General features: G+C 37.4%; 1 long non-coding RNA gene across 1 annotated transcript in view; it reads left to right on the forward strand.

Moving 5' to 3' along the window:
* LOC143682504 (uncharacterized) overlaps positions 1–17,025 on the forward strand; it is an 87,877-nt gene extending 70,852 nt beyond the window's left edge. Inside the window, exon 4 of the long non-coding RNA XR_013175164.1 lies at positions 16,979–17,025. This is a non-coding gene — a long non-coding RNA (uncharacterized LOC143682504). The remainder of the gene's footprint in view (positions 1–16,978) is intronic.
* The last annotated feature ends 5,125 nt before the right edge of the window (positions 17,026–22,150 follow it).

Here is a 22,150-nt window from a genome sequence, read left to right on the forward strand (position 1 = left end):
GGTTTGGTTTTTTAGCTCCGCAATCGAGAGAATCTGTCTTATTATTAGCTAGATACAAAGTAAGAAGCAGACATTCAGGAACTAAGTGTCAGAGTACATACTTCAAAACATTAAAATATACACTGCGCAGCAAAAAGTTATAAGACAAAAAAATAAATAGGAAATGATGGTTCATTCAAAGGAAGAGGATAAAAATCTAGAAAACATCAGCAAGGAAGACCAAACTGTGATCATACTGGACAAAGTTGTTGTTTTTTTATGATCTTCAATATGCTCAAGCAGCTGAGGGAAAATGCAGAGAAAGAACTAAAGGATATCAGGAAAACAATGAACGAACAATGTGAGAATCTCAATAAAGAAATAGAAATTTTAAAAAAGAAACCAAAGAGAACTACTGGAGTTAAACACCACAATAACTGAGATGAAAAATTCCAGGAGGGTTTTAAGAGCAGATCTGAGCTGTCAGAAGAAACAATTAGTAAACTTGCAGACAAGATAATTGAAATGAGTCAGGTTGAGGAGTAGAGATTAAAAAAAATTCAGAAAAAGCAAATATAACCTAAGAGATTTGTAGTACACCACCGAGCATACCAATATGTGCATTATGACAATCCCAGAGGGAGGAGAAGAGAAAGGAGCAGAAGGAATATTCAAAGAAATAATGACTTTCCGAACTTGGCAGAAGACATGAATATGTAATCCTAGACACACAGAGAACAGCAAACCAGGATAAACCTATCCAAATACATGGTCAATTTGTTGAATGCAAAGGACAAAGAGAGCATTCTGTAGCTGGAAGAGAAGATCAGTATTTTATGTGTGAGAGTCCTAATTAGATTACGTGCCAATATCTCCTCAGAAACCATGGAGGCAAGGTGGGTTGAAATACTTAAAGGGCTGAGAAAAAGCCATAGCCATCTGATGGTTTGGAGCTGAATAATTTCAGGAAAACATATTCTTAAATTTAATCCATTCCTGTGGGTGTGAACCCATTGTAAGTAGGAATTTTTGATAAAGCTGCTTCAGTTGTGACCCACCGCATTCAAAATGGGTTTTTATCCTATTACTGGAGTACTTTATAAATTGAATGAATACACAGAGAAAGAGAAGGCCATGGAAGCAAGAAGGTGAAAGCAATGAAACCCACAAGAGAAGGGAGAGATTAGGAGATGCTGTCAGGTACCTTTCCAAGTAGCAGAGGAGCCAAGGATCATTGGCAGCCAGTCTTCAGCAAGAAAACATCATGTTGATGATGGCTTTAGTAGGACACTTTCTTGCCCTCAAACAGTAAACTAATAAATTCCCTTTAAGAGTCCTAAGAAGCTAAAATACAATCCAAAAATTTTATACCCAGCAAGACTTTCTTTCAAAAATGATGGCGAGATTAAGATATTCCAAGATAAATGAAAGCTGAGGAGGTACATGACTACTAGACTTGTCCTGAAAGCAGTGTTCAGGAGTTTTTCAGCCTGGCAGAAAAGGACACTAGACAATGGATCAAAACAGCATAAAGAAATAAAGACCTCCTCTAAAAGTTAAACGTTTGCATAATCATAAATGTTAGTACTATTGTATTATACTTTTTAGTATGTAATTCCACATCTTATTTCTTACATATCTAAAATGCAAATTAATAAGAAGTTACATCAAATCTATGGCTTTGGACATACAATGTACAAAGATATAACTTGAAGTGAGTACAAAAAAAGGTAAGGGGAGAAAGGGCATAGAAACAGTGTATATGTATTCTATTGAAGGTAAGTTCTATCATATCAAATATATTTAGTTGTTAAATTTTAACCACATAGTAACCCCAAAGAAAATATATGAAAAATATATTCAGAAAAAAAAAGAGAAGGGATTCAACATAATACAATACAAACAACCAAAGAAATATGAAAGTAGACACTAACAGAAGAACTGAGGGGCAAAAAAAGGGATGACTTACAATGGCTAAATAACATATATGGCAGAAGAAAGTTCTACTTTAGTAGTTACTTTTAATGTAAATGGCTTAAATTCTCCAGGTAAAAGGCAGATATTGGCAGAAAGCATGAAAAAGCATGACCCAACTACATGCTGTTTACAAGATGCTCACCTTAAATTCAAGGCCATAAATAGGCTAATAGTGAAAAGATGGGAAAAAATATTCCATGAAAGTAGTATGAGAGTTGTGGCAGCTATACTAATATCAGATAAAAAAGACTTTAAGTCAAAAACTGTAATGAGGGACAAAGATGGTCATTATTTATGAATAAAGGGATGAATTCAACAAGAAGATATAACAATTACAAATATATATTCACCTAACAGCAGAGCCCCGAAATTGATGAAGCAAATACTGACAGATTTGAAGGGGAAAAAATAGTTCTACATTTATACTAGGAGACTTTAAAACATCACTTTCAATAATGGATAGAACATTTAACAGAAGTCAAATATGGAATTAGAAGACTCAAAGTGCTGAAACCAGGTGGACACAGCTGAGATACATAGAACACTTCACCCAACAGCAACAGAATGGACATTCTTCTCTAGAGCACATGGATCACTCTCCAGACCGTACCTTATGTCCAAAACACATCTCAATAAAATTTTAAAATACATTGAAATCATGCAATGTATATTCTCCAACCACAAGGAATGAAGCTAGAAATCAATAACAGAGAGAGAAATGGAAAATTCAACAAATATTTGGAAAGTAAATAACATACTTTTAAGCAATTATTGAGTTAAAGAGGAAATCACAAGTAAATTAGGAAACACATTGAGGTGAATGAAAATGAAACCACAACATGCCAAAAGTTATAGATGCAGCGAAAACAGTTCTGAAATGGCAGTTTAAAGCACCAAATGCTTATGTTAATAAAGAAGAAAGATTTCAAATCAGAGATGTAAGCTCAAATTGGAGGAACTCAGAAAAAGAAGAACAAACTAAACCCAAAGCAAGCAGAAGAAAGGAAGTAACAAACATTAGACTGGAGATAAATTCAATAGAGAATAAAAATACAATAGAGAGAATTAATGAAACCAAAAGTTGGTTATTTAAAAAAATCAATAAAATTGACAAACCTTTAACTAGACTGAAACAGAAAAAAGGAGAGAGGACATAACTAAAATCAGAATTAAAAGGGGGGCTATTACTACCAATCCCACGGAAATAAAAAGGATAATAAAAGGACACTATGAACAATTGGACACCAACAATTTAGACAACCTAGGTGAAATAGGCAAATTCCTAGAAACACACAAACTACCTACAGTGACTCACAAGGAAATAGAAGATCTCAACAAACCAATAACTAAAAGAGATTGAATCAATAAACAAATATCTCAACAAAGAAAAGTCCAGAACAGATGGTAAATTTTACCAAATATTCAAAGAATAATTAACACCAATCCTACTCAAAGTCTTCCAAAAAACTGAAGAGAAAGGGATATATCCTAATTCATTTTACAAGCCCAACAACATCTTCATACCAGAACCAGATAAGGAGACCACAAGAAAAGAAAATTACAGACCAATATCTTTACGAATATAGATGCAGAAATCCTATAAAAAAAAATACTAGCAAGCCAAATTGAACAGCACATCAAAAGAATAACCATGATCAGCTGGGATTTTTCCCAGGTATACAATGGTGATTCAACACCAAAAAAGCAAGTAATGCAATACACCATATTAACAGAATAAAGAACAAAACCACATGATCACCGCAATTGGAACAGAAAAGGCATTTAGCACATTTTCTTGATAAAAACATTTGGAACACCAGGAATAGAAGGAAACTTCCTCAACATGTAAAGGACATATATGAAAAACTCACAGCTAACAACATATTCAGTGTAAAAGGGTAAAAGCTTTCCCTCTAAAGTCAGGAACAAGAAAAGGATGCCCACTGTCACCACTGTTATTCAAAATTGTACTGGAAGTCTAGCTACAGCAATTGGGCAAGAGAAAGAAATCAAATGTATCTAAATTGGATGGAAGGAAGAGGTGAAATGTTCCCTATTTTCAGATAACATGATCCCTATACAGAAAATCCTGGAACATCCACAACAAAAAAGTTACTGGAACTAACAAATTCAGCAAAATACTGGGGTACAAGATCAACATGCAAAAATCAGTATTGTTTCTATACACAAGTACTGAACAATCTGAAGAATAAACTAAGAAAAATTTCCATTTACAATAGCAAAAAAAATCAAATATATACAAATAAATTTAACTAAGACTGCAAAGGACTTAGACAACTATAAAACACTATTAAAAGAAATCATAGAAGAGCTAAATAAATTGAAGGGCTTTTTATGTTCATAGATTGACAAACTAAATATTGTTAACATGTCAAATCTACCCAAAGCAATTTACAAATTCAATGCAGTCCCAATAAAAATTCCAACAGCCTTTTTTCAGAAATAGAAAATCCAATCATCAAATATTTATGGATGAGTCAAAATAGCCAAATAGCCAAAGTCATCTTGAAAAAGAACAAAGTTGGATGACTCATACTTACTCAGCTTAAAATGTATTACAAAGCCATAGTAATCAAAATAGCATGATACTGGCACAAGGACAGACATATGAGTCAATAGATTTATCCATACAGAGTACTGATAAACATAACAGCTTGGTTCAATCTCAAAGGCATTAAGCTGAGTGCTAGGAATCAGTCTCACAGGTTACATATTGTATGTTTCCATTTACATGATATACTTGAAAAGGCAAAGCTATAATGACAATGCATAGATCAGTAGTTGCCAGGGATTAGGGATGGGAGAAGGGAATGACTACAATGGGGGATTAATATGAGGGAGTGCTGGGAAAGATGGAATTTTTCTGTAATCTGATTGAGCTGGGGTTACATGAATCTATACATCTATTAAAATTCATTGACTATGCATTTCCTAATATAACTTATGTAAATAGTTTGATTGAACACCTTAAGTACTTGGAATCTCAGGTAGGACATGTGATTTTGTTGGTTTGTCCAGAGTGATGCCCCAATGAATCCCAGAGTGATTTGATCAGTGAGTGGAAAAGTATTTGCAAAGTCCCCTTCGGGGAATGGTGAGAACGGGGGAAAATTCAACCTCCCCAAGTTGAATTATTGATATTCTCACAAGCAGTGCGGACAACCAAAGCTACAGGCTGAGCCCCCAGTCTTGGGGTTTGTTCACATGCAACTTAACCCCACAAAGGATAGGTCAAGTCTACTTAAAAGTTAGGCCTAAGAGTCAGCCCCAAGAGAGCCTCTTTTGTTGCTCAGATGTGGCCTCTCTCTCTAGCCAACACAACAAGCAAACTCACCACCCTTCCCCTCTCTACGTGGGACATGACTCCCAGGGGTGCAGCCCTTCCTGGAAACCTGGGACAGAAATCCTGGAATGAGCTGAGACTCAGCATCAAGGGATTGAGAAAAACCCTAGAGTGAGCTGAGACTCAGCATCAAGGGATTGAGAAAACCTTCTCCACCAAAAGGGGGAAGAGTGAAATGAGACAAAGTGTCAATGGCTGAGAGATTCCAAACAAAGTCGAGAGGTTATCCTGGAGGTTATTCTTACGCATTAAGTAGATATCACCCTGTTATTCAAGATGTAGTGGAGATGCTGGAGGGAACTGCCTGAAAATGCAGAGCTGGGCTCCATAGCCATGTTTCTTGATGATGATTGAATAATGATATAGCTTTCACAATGTGACTGTGTGATTGTGAAAACCTTGTGTCTGATGCTCCTTTTATCTACCTTGTCAACAGACAAGTAGAACACATGGAATAAAAATAAATAATGGAGGAACAAATGTTAAAATAAATTTAGTATGAAATGCTAATGAAAGCAAGGGGCAAGGGGTATGGTATGTATAATCTTTGTTTTTTTTCTATTTTTGTTTTATTTCTTTTTCTGTTGTCTTTTTATTTCTTTTTCTGAATTGATGCAAATGTTCTAAGAAATGATGAATATGCAACTAAGTGATGATATTGTGTATTACTGATTATATATGTTGATGTTTTAGTTCATTTGTTCATTTTTTTAATTAATAAAAAATTTTAAAAAATTCATTGACTATATGCCAAAAGAAAAGTCAATCTTACTGTATATTAATTGGAAAATTAAACTTTTTAAAAAGTGGGGAAAACTATGGTCTTCAAAATGTCAAGTCATAAAAGAAAAAAAGAAGGCTTTGTAAATGTTCCCAATTAAAGAAGCCTAAAGAAACATGACACCTAAAGACAATACCTGACCCTAGATTGGATCCGATACTGGAAGGGAAAACATGCTATGATGTCCTTCAGATTAATAGGTAGAACAAATATCCCTGTGGTTTCAGTTCCAAGCTTACTCAAAATCTGGAAAAAATGACTAGTGATTTAGGTTCTGTTCAGTTGATCCTTTCTACATCAATTAATTAATAGGCTCAATTAAGTATTTATTGAATGACTGCTATATAAAAGGTAATGTACTTGAAAAAAATGGAATCAAATTGAGAGCTCAAAAATCCACCCCCACGTTTATGACCAACTGATTTTCAAGAAGGGTGTCAAGTCCACTCAAGTGAGAAAGAATAGTATCTCCACCAAATGATGATGGGAGAACTGGGTATCCTTATGTAAAAGAATGAAAGTGGACCGCTACCTCACACCATATAAAAATCAACTAAAAATGGATCAAAGGCTAAACACAAGAGCCAGAACCTATAAAAACTCCTAGAAGAAAACATATGGAAGCATCTTCAGAACTTTGTGTTGGGCAATGGTTTCATGGATTTTTACACTCAAAGCACAAGCAATGAAAGAAAAAATAGATAAATGGGACTGTATCAAAATTTAAAACTTTCATGCATCAAAGAACTTGATCACAAAAGAAAAAGGCAATCTAACTAATAGGAGAAAATGTTTGGAAACCACATATCCAATAAGAGTTCAATATCCAGAATATATAAAGAATCCTACAACTCAACAATAAAAAGGTGACCCAATTAAAAAATGGGCAAAAGAATTGAATAGATATTCCTCCAAAGAAGATATACAAATGGCTAAAAAGCATATGAAAAGAAGCTCAGCATCATTAGTTAGGAAAATACAAATCAAAGCCACAACATGATACCATTTCATATCCACTAAAACAGCTATTATTTTAAACAAAAACAACAGAAAATTACAAGTGTTGGAAAGGATGGAAGAAATAGGAACACTCATTCATTGCTTGTAAGAATGTAAAGTGATGTAGCTTCTGTAGAAAATCTTTTGGCAGTTCCTTAGTTAAATATAGAACTACTATATGACCCAGCAATACAGCTTCTAAGTATATACCCAAAAGAGTTGAAAGCAGGAACTCAAACAGATATTTGCAGATGACGTTCCTAATGGCATTTTTCATGATTGCCTAATGATGGAAGAAACCCAGGTGTCCATTAACTGAAGAATGGATAAACAAAATGTATACATGCATACAATGAAATATTATTCAGCCACTTAAAGGAATGACATTCCAATTACATGTAGTAAAACTGATGAATCTTGAAGATATTGTGTTTGGTGAAATAAGCCAGACACAAAAGGACAAATATTGTATGACATCGCTGATAAAAAAAGAATTAGAATAAACAAATTGAAAGAATAAGAAACTAGAATACAGGTTGCCAGGGTGCTGTATGGTGGTAGATAATGAAGGAATTAATGCTTAAATTGTGAGGAGTTTCTATTTGGGTCAATGGACAAGTTTTGGTAACAGGTGGTTTTGGTAGTACATAATAATGTGAACATAATAACAGCAATTCTATTTGAATGTGGTTAAAAGGGAAAATTTCAGGCTGTAAATATGTTACTAGGGTAAAAATTAAAAATAAAAACAAAAAAACATAGTTCTGTACATCACAAACAGTGAACCCTATTTAAAATGATGGACTACAGTTAATAGTACAATTATAAAAATGTACCTTCATGAATCGAAACAAATGCACCAAGCTAATACAAGGTGTTAATAATAGGGCGGTTTATGGGAACTTTGTATTTTATGCATTTTTTTTGGCAAACTTACGTCTCTAATAAAAGAAAGAAAAACAAATCAGAAGAAACAGATGTTATATAATTTTAGTTGGCAAGGAATTTAACTGTGAATGAGCCAGTTATCTATTTAATTTTACATTTTACTGAGATGACACTTTTTCTTCTCAAGTAGGCTAAAGATTTCCAACATACATTCAAGGGGTTATGTAACTCATTAATCCAAATCCCCCCAGGTGCTACATGATTGATACTATAAAGTTTCACATTCCTCAGGAGTAATTTTTAATTTACCAACTGTAATATATAATGTGAAACTACCAGTTGACTTCATTTCAAAAGCTGCCTTATGAGTTACAGTATAAGTATGGATTTTCCTAAGACAATATTTATTGTGAGGCACTGAAAATTCTGTCTTGGCTGAGAAGGGAAGTTTCCTGGTAACTGATAGCAAAGCAGCTGGCAAAACTGCGACCTGTTTTATAATAAATGCAAACCACATCCTGTGCCAAGGCTTGATTTGGGAACAGTTGTTGGAAAAATATCAGGATAGTAATGTGTTTTGGCTACTTCCTACAACTTCGAGTAAAATTGTACAAGGGACAAAGCTTTTATTAATTATGACCTGCCTTAAAGGCAGGGAGGGAGGAAAATACAGCTTTTCTCAGAAAGATACATTCTGCCAGTGGCCAGAAATTCAATGTGGTTGAGTGGCAGAGAAGCTTGACCTTTGCTGAATTCTCTGCATCAAGCTGAAGTCAGAAGTAAGTATGGGGAAATATGGTCAGAAATGTGATTAGGACCTGGAGAGGACTGATTCTGCATCACCTAATACATCCTTTTGGGCTCTTTTTTGACAAAAGTGACAATTATCCCCAGTGCAACATGGAGTAGGGAGCGGGTGAACTGCTGTTCTCCGATCTGGGGTATTGTTTTGCACTGTCAAGAGACTGGGTCAGGTTGAAAACTGAGAACAGAAAATGAATAAAGCTCCAGAACCTGTTGCTATATAACAGAATCCCCCAGGTGTATTTCCTGATTCAAGGACCATAACTAATCATAATCTGTGGAATTTAACAAATATAAATCATTAGAAACTAATAAACTGTAAAGGAGAAGTATTGCCAGAGAACCCCAAGCCCGTTACCCAAGTAACCAAAAACCTACAAAATCTCAGCCTATGATGCAGCCACCAGGTCTCAGAACCCTGGCCAAATGGAAATAGACTAACACAGTGTATCCCCCAGAAAGGGAATTCTCCCTTGTGCCCATCTCAGCCAAGGCCAGAGGGATAGTCAGGGGACAGAACTGGGAAGATCCACACTGATTGATGCAAAAGCTCATGCTTCTACCTTGGCAGGTGTATTTGCTATCCCCATCTGTCAGGTTTAGTTGATGCTCTGAACCAGTGAACTTGCGTCTGTTTCCATTTCCAAGGGGATTGTTTTTTGTTATGCTATTTTCCCTCTATTATTTTATACTGGGGGTATTGGGGATGGATACATTTGTCATTTAGTCCACAATGCCATCACCAAGAGCAATGCTCATCTCCCAGAGATTCTGGATCTTGCACACAAGAGCTGAGTGTAATCTTAAGTTGTCTCCTTTTCTAGAAATGGATCTCTATGTACTTTGGTTGCACATAGGAATGGTGGATTTTATTAGTGGAGGTTTTTAAAGAATTATTTATATTAAGAAAAGAGTACATGGGAATATTGGGCAGGTGATCAGTACAGTTGTAAATATCTATAGTTTTGATCTTTGTGTTCTACATGCCTCCTTTTGATTTAAATTTAAATTTTGGCTTATCTTTGAGGAACTGCCCTGCCCCAATTTCAGCCATGAAGTTTCAATTGGACTAATTCCATCCCGATGGGATGGGATGGGAATGTAGTCAAATTGCCCCAGTGACAGAGTCAGTCCTGGAATATTTGTTAGCATTAGGAAAGATCTTTTCGTTTCCCATGACTTGCTAGCACAGTGAACTATAAGCCTGGACCCCTGGTGGCAATGTTACTCCCACCTGGGAAGAGCCTGCTAAGAATGAAGCCAATACAGAGTAATTCAAGTTGAGGTACAGAGGCTTTTCTGACTTTATTCCTTGATTATCTCAATGGAACATACCAGAAGATGCTCTTTGTATTTTTTGGTTATGTAAACCTATACATCTTTCTTTAATCTAAGATAACTTTTCTTATTAGAACAGTTGTAGACTTACAGAACAATCATGCAGAAATTACAGCATTCCTGCATACTCCCTATTTTGGTTTCTAAAGCTGCTGGAATGCAATATACCAGAAATGAAATGTCTTTTAAAAAGGGAATATATTTAGTTGTAAGTTTACAATTCTAGGGCCATGAAAACTTCCAAATTTAGGCACTGATAAGAGGCTTCCTTCCCTCAAGAAAGGCTGATGCCATCCAGAACACCTCTGTCAGCTGGAAAGACAGTGGCTGGTGCCTGCTGTAGTCTTTGGCTTCTGAATACCTCTTAGCTGGAAAGGCACATGGTGATGTCTGCCAGCTTTCTCTCCTGACTTCTCATTTCATAAGACTTCTCTGGGGGCATTTTCCTTCTGCATCTCCAAAGGTTTCTGGCTGTGTAGGCTCTAAAGCTTCTTTCAAAATCATTCCCTATTAAAGGACTCTAGTAAGTTTCTTTCCTATTGATGGACTCTAGTAAGTGACCCACTTTGAATAAATGGAGACACATCTCCATGAAAACCACACAATCAAAAGATCCCACCCACAACTGGGTGGGTTACATCTCCATGGAAACAATAAAAAGGATCCCACCCAACAATATGTTGGATGGTTATGATCCCTGCATACTACTTAGAAAACCAACAAAACTGTTGTGGGATCTGTATAAATAGAATCATTGCCAATCCGGACTAAAAGGGACTAATTGAAGGAAAAAAATAACTTCAAAGGCAGAACCATGGAAGTTAAGGTCTGAAGCTAAGGTCTGAAGCCAAGAAATCTTGGGCAAGGATAGAGGACCCACCCATGCACTTGGAGAGGCTGAGTTAGGCCTGAAGGCAGAGGGTGGGCTTTCTACCTAGATGTTCTGGAAGAGTTCTTGTGCTCCAGGCCTCCAAAAGTATGAAGCTCATTCCTTGGGGATTGGGGAGAGCCTGGCTGCCATCCCATCGTTCTGGAGGGGCTGAGCATGTACCTAAGGGAAGGCAGAGATCCCAGGTCCTCCCCTGATGTTTGGAGAGGATGAAGCCGAGAAAAAAGTGGTCCCCCCAATGAGTCCCAGTGTTGGAAAACTCACCCCAGCATTTGAAGAAAGCAGAGTTGCTGAGTAGACCCTTAGAAAACCTCAAGAATAAATGACTCTCATAGTTTGAAATCTAACAGAGTTTACCCTGCAGGTTTTCAGAGCTGTTTGAATTTGGTACCCCTGTGCTCCTTCCAGGTTTTCCTTATGGTAACAAGAATATGTATCCTAAGATTGTCCCTCCTTTTCATATTGGCAGCAGATAACTTTTTTTGAATTTTACAGATCCATAGCCAGAGAAGATATTTGTTTAAGGCAGAACATGCCCATGCATGACTTTGATGAGCTTGCCCATTACAAAACTAAGATGAGGAATTTCCACAAATCCTTCCTGGATAACTCCTTCTCCAAGAAGAAATGGCTTCTTGGTTCCACATTTGGTTAAATTTTCACATGGGGCACTGTTCTCTGGGTCTCCCTTTCTGGAAGCCCAGAATTTTCCAGATCATCAATTTCTGGTTTCTTTGTAACCAAGAGTCCAATTCTCAGCTTCTCTCTTTTTTGTAGCATTTCACCATAAGCTGCAAGGAGAAACCAGGCTGTACTTTCCACATTTAATTTGGAAATCTCTTCAGCTAAGTATTCACAGCTCATGGTTTTTAAAATCTGCCTTCCATCCAAAACCAGCAGTCAATTTTGCCAGGTTATCTGCCATTTTAAAACAAGGGTCACCTTTCTTCCAGTTTGCAATAACACAAGAGTCTACATTTCTACTAATGGTCTATTCAAAGCATTCTAGGCCTTCTCTATCAAAATCCATGGAACTCTTCCAGAATCCTCCCTTTATCCATTCAAGAAACTGTACCAACATGTTTGTTATCAGCAAACTGCAGCACCCCACTTCTCTGGGACCAAAATCTGTTTTGGTTTGCTAAAGCTACTGGAATGCAATATACCAGAAACAGAACAGTTTTTTTTTTTTTCAATTGTTCATTCCTTTTTATTGCTGAGTTGTATTCCATTGCATAGACTGCTATTTGTTTATCCAATCACTTTTTTTAAAGTTTTTTTTATTAATTAATGGAAAAAAAGAAATTAACCCAACACTTAGAAATCATACCATTCTACATATGCAATCAGTAATTCTTAACATCATCACACAGATGTATGATCATTGTTTCTTAGTACATTTGCATCAGTTTAGAAGAACTAGCAACACAACAGAAAAAGATTTGGAATGTTAATATAGAGAAAAGAAATAAAAGTAATAATAATAGTAAAAACAAACAAACAAACAAACAAACAAAAACCTATAGCTCAGATGCAGCTTCATTCAGTGTTTTAACATGATTACTTTACACTTAGGTATTATTGTGCTGTCCATTTTTGAGTTTTTGTATCTAGTCCTGTTGCACAGTCTGTATCCCTTCAGCTCCAATTACCCATTATCTTACCCTGTTTCTAACTCCTGCTGGACTCTGTTACCAATGACATATTCCAAGTTTATTCTCAAATGTCCGTTCACATCAGTGGGACCATACAGTATTTGTCCTTTAGCTTTTGGCTAGACTCACTCAGCATAATGTTCTCTAGGTCCATCCATGTTATTACATGCATCATAAGTTTATCCTGTCTTAAAGCTGCATAATATTCCATCGTATGTATATACCACAGTTTGTTTAGCCATTCTTCTGTTGATGGACATTTTGGCTGTTTCCATCTCTTTGCAATTGTAAATAACGCTGCTATAAACATTGGTGTGCAAATGTCCGTTTGTGTCTTTGCCCTTAAGTCCTTTGAGTAGATACCCAGCAATGGTATTGCTGGGTCGTATGGCAATTCTATATTCAGCTTTTTGAGGAACCGCCAAACTGCCTTCCACAGTGGTTGCACCATTTGACATTCCCACCAACAGTGGATAAGTGTGCCTCTTTCTCTGCATCCTCTCCAGCACTTGTCATTTTCTGTTTTGTTGATAATGGCCATTCTGGTGGGTGTGAGATGATATCTCATTGTGGTTTTGATTTGCATTTCTCTAATGGCCAGGGACATTGAGCATCTCTTCATGTGCCTTTTGGCCATTTGTATTTCCTCTTCTGAGAGGTGTCTGTTCAAGTCTTTTTCCAATTTTGTAATTGGGTTGGCTGTGTTTTTGTTATTGAGTTGAACAATCTGTTTATAAATTCTGGATACTAGACCTTTATCTGATATGTCATTTCCAAATATTTTCTCCCATTGTGTAGGCTGTCTTTCTACTTTCTTGATGAAGTTCTTTGATGCACAAAAGTGTTTAATTTTGAGGAGCTCCCATTTATTTATTTCCTTCTTCAGAGCTCTTGCTTTAGGTTTAAGGTCCATAAAACTGCCTCCAATTGTAAGTTTCATAAGATATCTCCCTACATTTTCCTCTAACTGTTATGCTCTTAGGCCTAAAGTTTAGATCTTTGATCCATTTTGAGTTAACTTTTGTATAAGGTGTGAGATATGGGTCTTCTTTCATTCTTTTGCATATGGATATCGAGTTCTCTAGGCACCATTTATTGAAGAGACTGTTCTGTCCCAGGTGAGTTGGCTTGACTGCCTTATCAAAGATCAAATGTCCATAGATGAGAGGGTCTATATCTGAGCACTCTATTCGATTCCATTGGTCGATATATCTATCTTTATGCCAATACCATGATGTTTTGACCACTGTGGCTTCATAATATGCCTTAAAGTCAGGCAGCACAAGACCTCCAGCTTCGTTTTTTTTCCTCAAGATGTTTTTAGCAATTCGGGGCACCCTGCCCTTCCAGATAAATTTGCTTATTGGTTTTTCTAATTCTGAAAAATAAGTTGTTGGGATTTTGATTGGTATTGCATTGAATCTGTAAATCAATTTAGGTAGGATTGACATCTTAACTATATTTAGTCTTCCAATCCATGAACACGGTATGCCCTTCCATCTATTTAGGTCTTCTGTGATTTCTTTTAGCAGTTTTTTGTAGTTTTCTTTATATAGGTTTTTTTGTCTCTTTAGTTAAATTTATTCCTAGGTATTTTATTCTTTTAGTTGCAATTGTAAATGGAATTCGTTTCTTGATTTGCCCCTCAGCTCGTTCATTACTAGTGTATAGAAATGCTACAGATTTTTGAATGTTGATCTTGTAACCTGCTACTTTGCTGTACTCATTTATTGGGTCTAGTAGTTTTGTTGTGGATTTTTCCGGGTTTTCGACGTATAGTATCATATCGTCTGCAAACAGTGATAATTTTACTTCTTCCTTTCCAATTTTGATGCCTTGTATTTCTTTTTTTTGTCTAATTGCTCTGGCTAGATCCTCCAACACAATGTTGAATAATAGTGGTGATAGTGGACATCCTTGCCTTGTTCCTGATCTTAGGGGGAAAGTTTTCAATTTTTCCCCATTGAGGATGATATTAGCTGTGGGTTTTTCATATATTCCCTCTATCATTTTAAGGAAGTTCCCTTGTATTCCTATCTTTTGAAGTGTTTTCAACAGGAAAGGATGTTGAATCTTGTCAAATGCCTTCTCTGCATCAATTGAGATGATCATGTGATTTTTCTGCTTTGATTTGTTGATATGGTGTATTACATTAATTGATTTTTCTTATGTTGAACCATCCTTGCATACCTGGGATAATCCTACTTGGTCATGATGTATAATTCTTTTAATGTGTTGTTAGATACGATTTGCTAGAATTTTATTGAGGATTTTTGCATCTATATTCATTAGAGAGATTGGTCTGTAGTTTTCTTTTTTTGTAATATCTTTGCCTGGTTTTGGTATGAGGGTGATGTTGGCTTCATAGAATGAATTAGGTAGTTTTCCCTCCACTTCGATTTTTTTGAAGAGTTTGAGGAGAGTTGGTACTAATTCTTTCTGGAATGTTTGATAGAATTCACATGTGAAGCCGTCTGGTCCTGGACTTTTCTTTTTAGGAAGCTTTTGAATGACTAATTCAATGACTAATTGAATGACTAATTTCTTTACTTGTGATTGGTTTGTTGAGGTCATCTATGTCTTCTTGAGTCAAAGTTGGTTGTTCATGTCTTTCCAGGAACCCATCCATTTCATCTAAATTGTTGTATTTATTAGCATAAAGTTGTTCATAGTATCCTGTTATTACCTCCTTTATTTCTGTGAGGTCAGTAGTTATGTCTCCTCTTCCATTTCTGATCTTATTTATTTGCATCCTCTCTCTTCTTCTTTTTGTCAATCTTGCTAAGGGCCCATCAATCTTATTGATTTTCTCATAGAACCAACTTCTGGTCTTATTGATTTTCTCTATTGTTTTCATGTTTTCAATTTCATTTATTTCTGCTCTAATCTTTGTTATTTCTTTCCTTTTGCTTGCTTTGGGATTAGTTTGCTGTTCTTTCTCCAGTTCTTCCAAGTGGACAGTTAATTCCTGCATTTTTGCCTTTTCTTCTTTTCTGATACAGGCATTTAGGGCAATAAATTTCCCTCTTAGCACTGCCTTTGCTGTGTCCCATAAGTTTTGATATGTTGTGTTTTCATTTTCATTCGCCTCGAGGTATTTACTAATTTCTCTTGCAATTTCTTCTTTGACCCACTCGTTGTTTAAGAGTGTGTTGTTGAGCCTCCATGTATTTGTGAATTTTCTGGCACTCCGCCTATTATTGATTTCCAACTTCATTCCTTTATGATCCGAGAAAGTGCTGTGTATGATTTCAATCTTTTTAAATATTTTAAGACTTGCTTTGTGACCCAGCATATGGTCTATCTTTGAGAATGATCCATGAGCACTTGAGAAGAAGGTGTATCCTGCTTTGTGGGATGTAATGTCCCAGAACAGCTTTTTAAAAGGGAATTTATTAAGTTGTAAGTTTACAGTTTCTAAGACTGTGAAAATGTCCAAATTTAGGCATCAACAAGATGTTGCTTTCACTCAAGAAAGGCCGATGCCATGAGAAACACCTTTGTCAGCTGGGAAGCATGTGGCTGGTGTCTGCTGCAATCTTTGGTTTCTGGATATCTCTCTCAGCTGGGAGGGCACATGGTGACATCTGCCAGCTTTCTCTCTTGGCTTCTCATTCATAAAGCTTCCCTAGGGCATTTTTCTTCTGTATCTCCAAATGTCTCTAACTATGTGGATCTGAACCTTTTTCCAAAATGGTTCCCTCTTATAGGACTCTACTAAGGAACCCCACCTTGAATGGGTGGAGACACATCTCCATGGAAACCACCTAATCAAAAGATCCCACCCAACAATATTGAATGAGGATTAAAGAACATGGCTTTTCACGGGTACACAACAGTTTCAAACCAGCACACCTCCCTCTCACATACACAGTTTTTCTATTATTAATGTTTTGCACTAGTATGGTAACTTTGTTACAATTGATGAAACAATATCATTATGATTACATTATCATTCATTCCCCATGGTTTACATTAGGGTTCAAGCTTTGTGTTCTACAGTTCTATGAATATCTTTTTTCTTGTAATTTATATACAACCTAAAGTTTCCCATGTTAACCATTTTCAAATATACAATTAGGTGATGTTAATTACATTCATATGACTCAAGAAATTTTGAGTTGGGAGTCTGTCCTACTTGACATAGTCACATTAGATCAAAAGTATGCTTAAATTTTAGCATTTTCTAATTAATAGAATACTATATGCTTTATTTCCAAGCACATATTCACTCTTCCTTATAATTCTGTCATGTCTTTTGAGTATCTATGTCTGATTATTTTATCAAATTCTTAATTTTCTAGGGAAGTTGAAAAGCGAATTGTCATTTCCCTGGCATGCCAAAGTAGGATCAAGTGTTACAGCTGGTGTCCAAGCTAATAGGTCAGTGCTCTGCCAGATGTTAAATATTTTGAATATTACCTCCGATTGGAAGGGAATCCTGGTCTATGCTGTTTTGAATATATTTTTCGTAATGGGCAAGCATCTTAGTTAACTGACTCCCAGATAGCTTCAAGTACATTGCAAACCTAAATTTTAATCAAATAATGAGAGAGTGTGGATTTTACCTAATGTTTAAAATCAGCATAAAGTGATAAAAGGAGCCCTTATAAGGTCTTAGGAAGACTTGAGCCAGCCTCTAGTCTCCAATATTCTACATATGTAAAGTGAGAATGTTAGAATAGAAAAATGTTAGCATTCCTTCAAGCTCTAAATTCCTATATCTCATTTGGTGTAAGGTGAAATGAAAGTGAAAGAGTTTGGTAAAAAAGAAACTTAGTGATACTTTAAAATGTGGCTAATTCTTGGAAATTAGGCATGCTTTCAAAATTTGGCAAGGAAATGTGTACTGAATAAATACTAGAACACTCCTGCAAGCACACAACCTAATGGAATATAAATGCAACACATAAAACATCTTGTAAAATCACTTTGTTTCATGTAAAGAGAGGAAGACATGCATGAACTTAGCATGTGACAGTGTTACTGGCATTTTTTTTCCTTTCTGAGAACTGGGCCTTTAGTATATTGCTACTTTAGACTGAGAATATTCAATATTTTGTCAGTGAATATAGACACACCCAAAATATGTCTTTCTATTCTTGTTTCCTCCAGTATAAATTTTTACAGGAAGTTCTTATAAGTGTTGTCAGTACATGTCCAGCTTTTTATTCCCTGATTCTACTTTCAGATACAGAAGAAAATTAAGGAAAGAAGCAGCAAGGCGAGGAAAGGAGAGTAGGGAAGAAGAAAGAAACAGGAAAAGGATTCACAGCGTAAGGGAAATACCCTTTTAATGTGTTCATTATAAGGTACAAAACATTACAGAGAATATAATAGAGTCATTAAAAATCTAATGATTACAAGAAGACTTGATATTTTTTCCACTTGCCAAAGTGGGATAATAGAAGAATTTGTCAATACTTATTCCTTTTCCTTGGTCCAGCTGCCATTCTTACCCACCTTTGGAGCAGGGAGCTCTGTGACTCATAGACCTCCAACCACAGAAAGTAAACCAAGCAGCAGCAGTGGCAGCAACAGCTCCCTGCAATTGTCCCCTCTGAACAAACTTTCTGAGGTTCTAAGACTGAAATATGAAAGGAAAGAAAATGTCATGTATCCTCTGCTAAATATGCCAGTGGTCTTCCTTACATACTGGGTGCTCAACTGATGAATTTTAGTTAAAGCCTTTACTTTTTCAGTTTGGAGTACCAAGTAGATAGACTGGCAGAGGGTCAGAAGACAGAGCTAGGTCTTTTTGCTCCCTTTCATGCCTAGCAATATTTGGCCTCTCGCGGTCAGGGTTCTGAGTCACAGTGTGTGTATGGTGATGTGGTTGCAGCTGGCGGAAGATTCTGGATGTCTGAGAAGCATCCTCCACAAAGCTCCTTGGGGGGTGTGATGACGGGGCTGGCTTCATTCTCATCACAGCAAAGACCTGGGAAGAATTTCCTGTTTCTCCTTCAAATCTACTTGAAGTAATTTAAGGTGGTCTTAGTTTGGCAGGGCTACTGTAACAAATGTCACAGACTGGTTGGCTTGAACAACAGGAATTTATTGCCTCACTATTTGGGGGGCTCCAAGTCTGAATCAAGGTGTGAGCAGGGTCATGCTTCCTCTGATGTCTACAGAATTCTGGTGGTGACTTGCTGGCAATCCATAACTCAGTCTCTGCCTCTGTCACACGGCCTTCTCTTTCGGCATCTGTCTTCTATCCTATGTCCAAATTTCCTCTGCTTGTAACGTCTCCAGTTATATTGGATTAAGGCCCACTGTTGGGCAGGAAGAGAGGCACTTATTACCACCTCCAGACTGGGGTCTCACCATATAGAGGGTGGCAAGAGTGCAACAATTCCTGCCACCAGGAACTCGGTCCTAGGGGAGCCACCTCATACCACCCTTTGTAGGTGTCAGTGTTGCTAAGAGAAGCACGACTCACCCTACACTGCATGGAACGGCATTTTACTCACATAGAGAAGAGACAGAGTACAGTGAGCTTCACTAGTGGGCATTGGTTCCCATAGCCAGCAGGTATCAGTCTGTTGCATGGAGACAAGCACAATTCCTCTCATTGTGCATGTCCAGTACTGGAAGAACCTGTTCCCTCCCTGCCAGGGACAGACAGGCCACTGGGCTCTGAGCTAAATGCCATAAAACATGCCCCTTTCATCAGACTGTCTGCAGTGAATGTTTACATTCACCCGGGACAATGTGCCAGCAATCCTTTATCTACTAGGGGATTGTGCTTCCCCCACCCCCCAGGCTGATACAACTGGTCCTGAGCATAGAATATATTTGTGGGTCCCCGGGAAAGGTACCAGGTCATGCTACGACAGTCCCCTACCATATCCACCCTGATTCAGTTTGGCCCTACTTTAATAACATCTTCAAAGAGCCTATTTACAGACTGGCTCACGGCCACAGGACTGGGGGGTGGGACTTGAACATGACTCAAGCCCAACAGCCCTGTGCAGTTGCACTATGTATGTTTTTCTGTCAAGCCTCAAAGTCGAACAAAAGCAGGATTTCCTATTCAAGCTTGGCCCAATTTTGCCAAGTGACCCTAAGCGAACCATAGTTTCTATTTCTCCCTGAGTCCCTCCTCTCTCTTTCCCACCTTCATTCCCTCCCTCTTTCCAAGGTAAGACAGATGGGAAAATAATAGCTGAGACTAGACTTTGTGCTCTTCAGAGAAAGGAATTATTATTACTTTAATAACTAGCTACCAAGATAAATACTATCATATATTTACATTCTATATTATAAAATATACATATATTAAGTCTATTATATAGTCATGTTTCCATATAAAATGAATGAATACCCGTTTGCATGTCTGTATCCTTAAAACTGCAGAATTGTCTTTTATCTTGTGGTTCTCTTAGATGGAAAAAGTAGCTCTCCTTTACATTTTATTCCTGGGGCACTAACTCACGGGATGAGTGTGTCAACTCAAGGGATGCCAAGGCATTTGAATACAGTTGAACCAGTTGGATTACTTAGAAACCATTTGCATGAGAGGTTAATACAATTGTTGACTTCACTAGCATTTACAGGAAGCTCAACTGGAATTTCCCAGCGATGGGTGTGGAGTACTTTAGATAAATTTTGAACTGAGTTCAAGATTATATCATGGTGCGCACCCATTTTGGCTTAAGAAACTGAGCAAGAGCGTTATTAATTTCAAGACAAAACAAAATTGTTCCCTGCCCAGAAAGAAAATCCTACGTGGTTAACCTAGTAAACATAATAGAGAAGGGGAAAAGGAATAAAACCCTCAAAACTGGCTTTCTGTGCAGCTCAGCTAGGGAATGTTTGTTTGAGGACTTGAAGTAGTCTGATTTTATTTCAAATGGCTGTTTCCTCTCATCAGCTGTGCAAGATCAATGGATTTTGTGCTTTTCCCCACCCTGCAATTGTTGGGTCCGTATTTGATCCTGTCTCTTTTTGTACTGTTACCGGTTACATCAGGAGGGGGACAGGGAATGAATGATGTCGGGGAGTGAGGTTCGGGACATGGGGAAAATGAAGAGTAAACCTAATCAATGTCATCATTTATCAGAATAAATCTTAAAGATTTGAGTGAAGAACCAACAGTTCTATGATAAATAAGGGCTAAATGGTATTTATAGATCCCGGCTGCGTGGCTGTTGTGGCTTCGGACTTTCCCTGGCACCAGATGGACAATGAGAAGTTAATTCCAGAAATAGAAAGTGAAACTGTCCAACCAGATTGAAAGAAAACAAGCAGCATCTGTGCTTGGCACCGCCCTCTACAGGCTATCCTGAGTGGCACTCCATGGGACCCTGAACCCTGACCAGGCATTTTGCGTGTTTTCTTACTAGTAGACAGTTCATAAACCAGGCGCTCCTTCAGCCTCCTCCACTGAGAATACTGATGTCAGTACTTCCCTCTTGCTGGTATGGTGGGTACCGCTCTCAGGCAGAAGGTACACCAAGGATTTTCACCTGGAAAATGTCACAATAAGAGGGCCATATATTAGGTGGAGATGCCATTTAGATGTTAACTTGGTTAATGACTTGTCTTCTAATGTTGCCTGCCCCTTCCTCCCCCTTTCCTGCCAAAAGATAGAGAGGTGTAAGAAAAAAAACATTACAGTCTAGTTTAAGGGAGATAGGTCCAGTTCAGCACAGCCTCCCATGAGCTGTGAATCCTGAGAGGAGTCATTTTGGCTCTCTGAGCTCAGATTCCTGCTTGACTACTGTTCTAGTTTGCTAACTGCTGGAATGCAATATGCCAGAAACAGAATGGCTTTTAAAAGGGGAATTTAATAAGTTGGTAGTTTACAGTTCTAAGGCCATGAAAATGTCCCAATTAAAGCAAGTCTATAAAAATGTCCAAATTAAGGCACCAAGAAGAGGTTACCAAAAAAAGGCCTGTGAAGTTCTCTCTCAACTGGGAAGGCACATGGCAAACCTGGCGACCTCTACTGGTTTCCTCTCCAAGCTTCTTGTTTCATGAAGCTACCCAGGAGTGTTCTCTTTCCTCATCTACAAAGGTCACTGGCTTTGCTGAAAGCAACAACGCTTCCTTCTGAAACTTTCTTTTAAAGGATTCCAGTAAACCAATCAACATGCACCTGGAATGGGTGGAGTCACATCTCCATGTAATCCGAGGTTTATACCCACAATTGTGCGAGTCACATCTCCATGGAGATAATCTAAGCAAGTTTCCAACATGCAGTACTGAATAGGATTTAAGAAACAGTTGCTCTCACAAGATTGGATTAGGATTAAGTGTGGTTTTTGTAGGGTGCATAAATCCTTTCAAACCAGCACACTTACTTTTCTTCCACCTCCTAGGGTGATAGTGAGGATCAAATGAGATGTTTGTGGAAGTGCTTCCCACCTGCATCCTATCTAGACCTGATGCATTATTAGTAGTACTTGCCTAATAAGAATACAGATGACATTTTCTCACTTAAAAAATGACCAAGGAGTAAAGAGAATAAAAGG

The sequence above is a fragment of the Tamandua tetradactyla genome, chromosome 5, assembly GCF_023851605.1.
Source record: "Tamandua tetradactyla isolate mTamTet1 chromosome 5, mTamTet1.pri, whole genome shotgun sequence".
NCBI classification, from domain to species: Eukaryota; Metazoa; Chordata; class Mammalia; order Pilosa; family Myrmecophagidae; genus Tamandua; species Tamandua tetradactyla.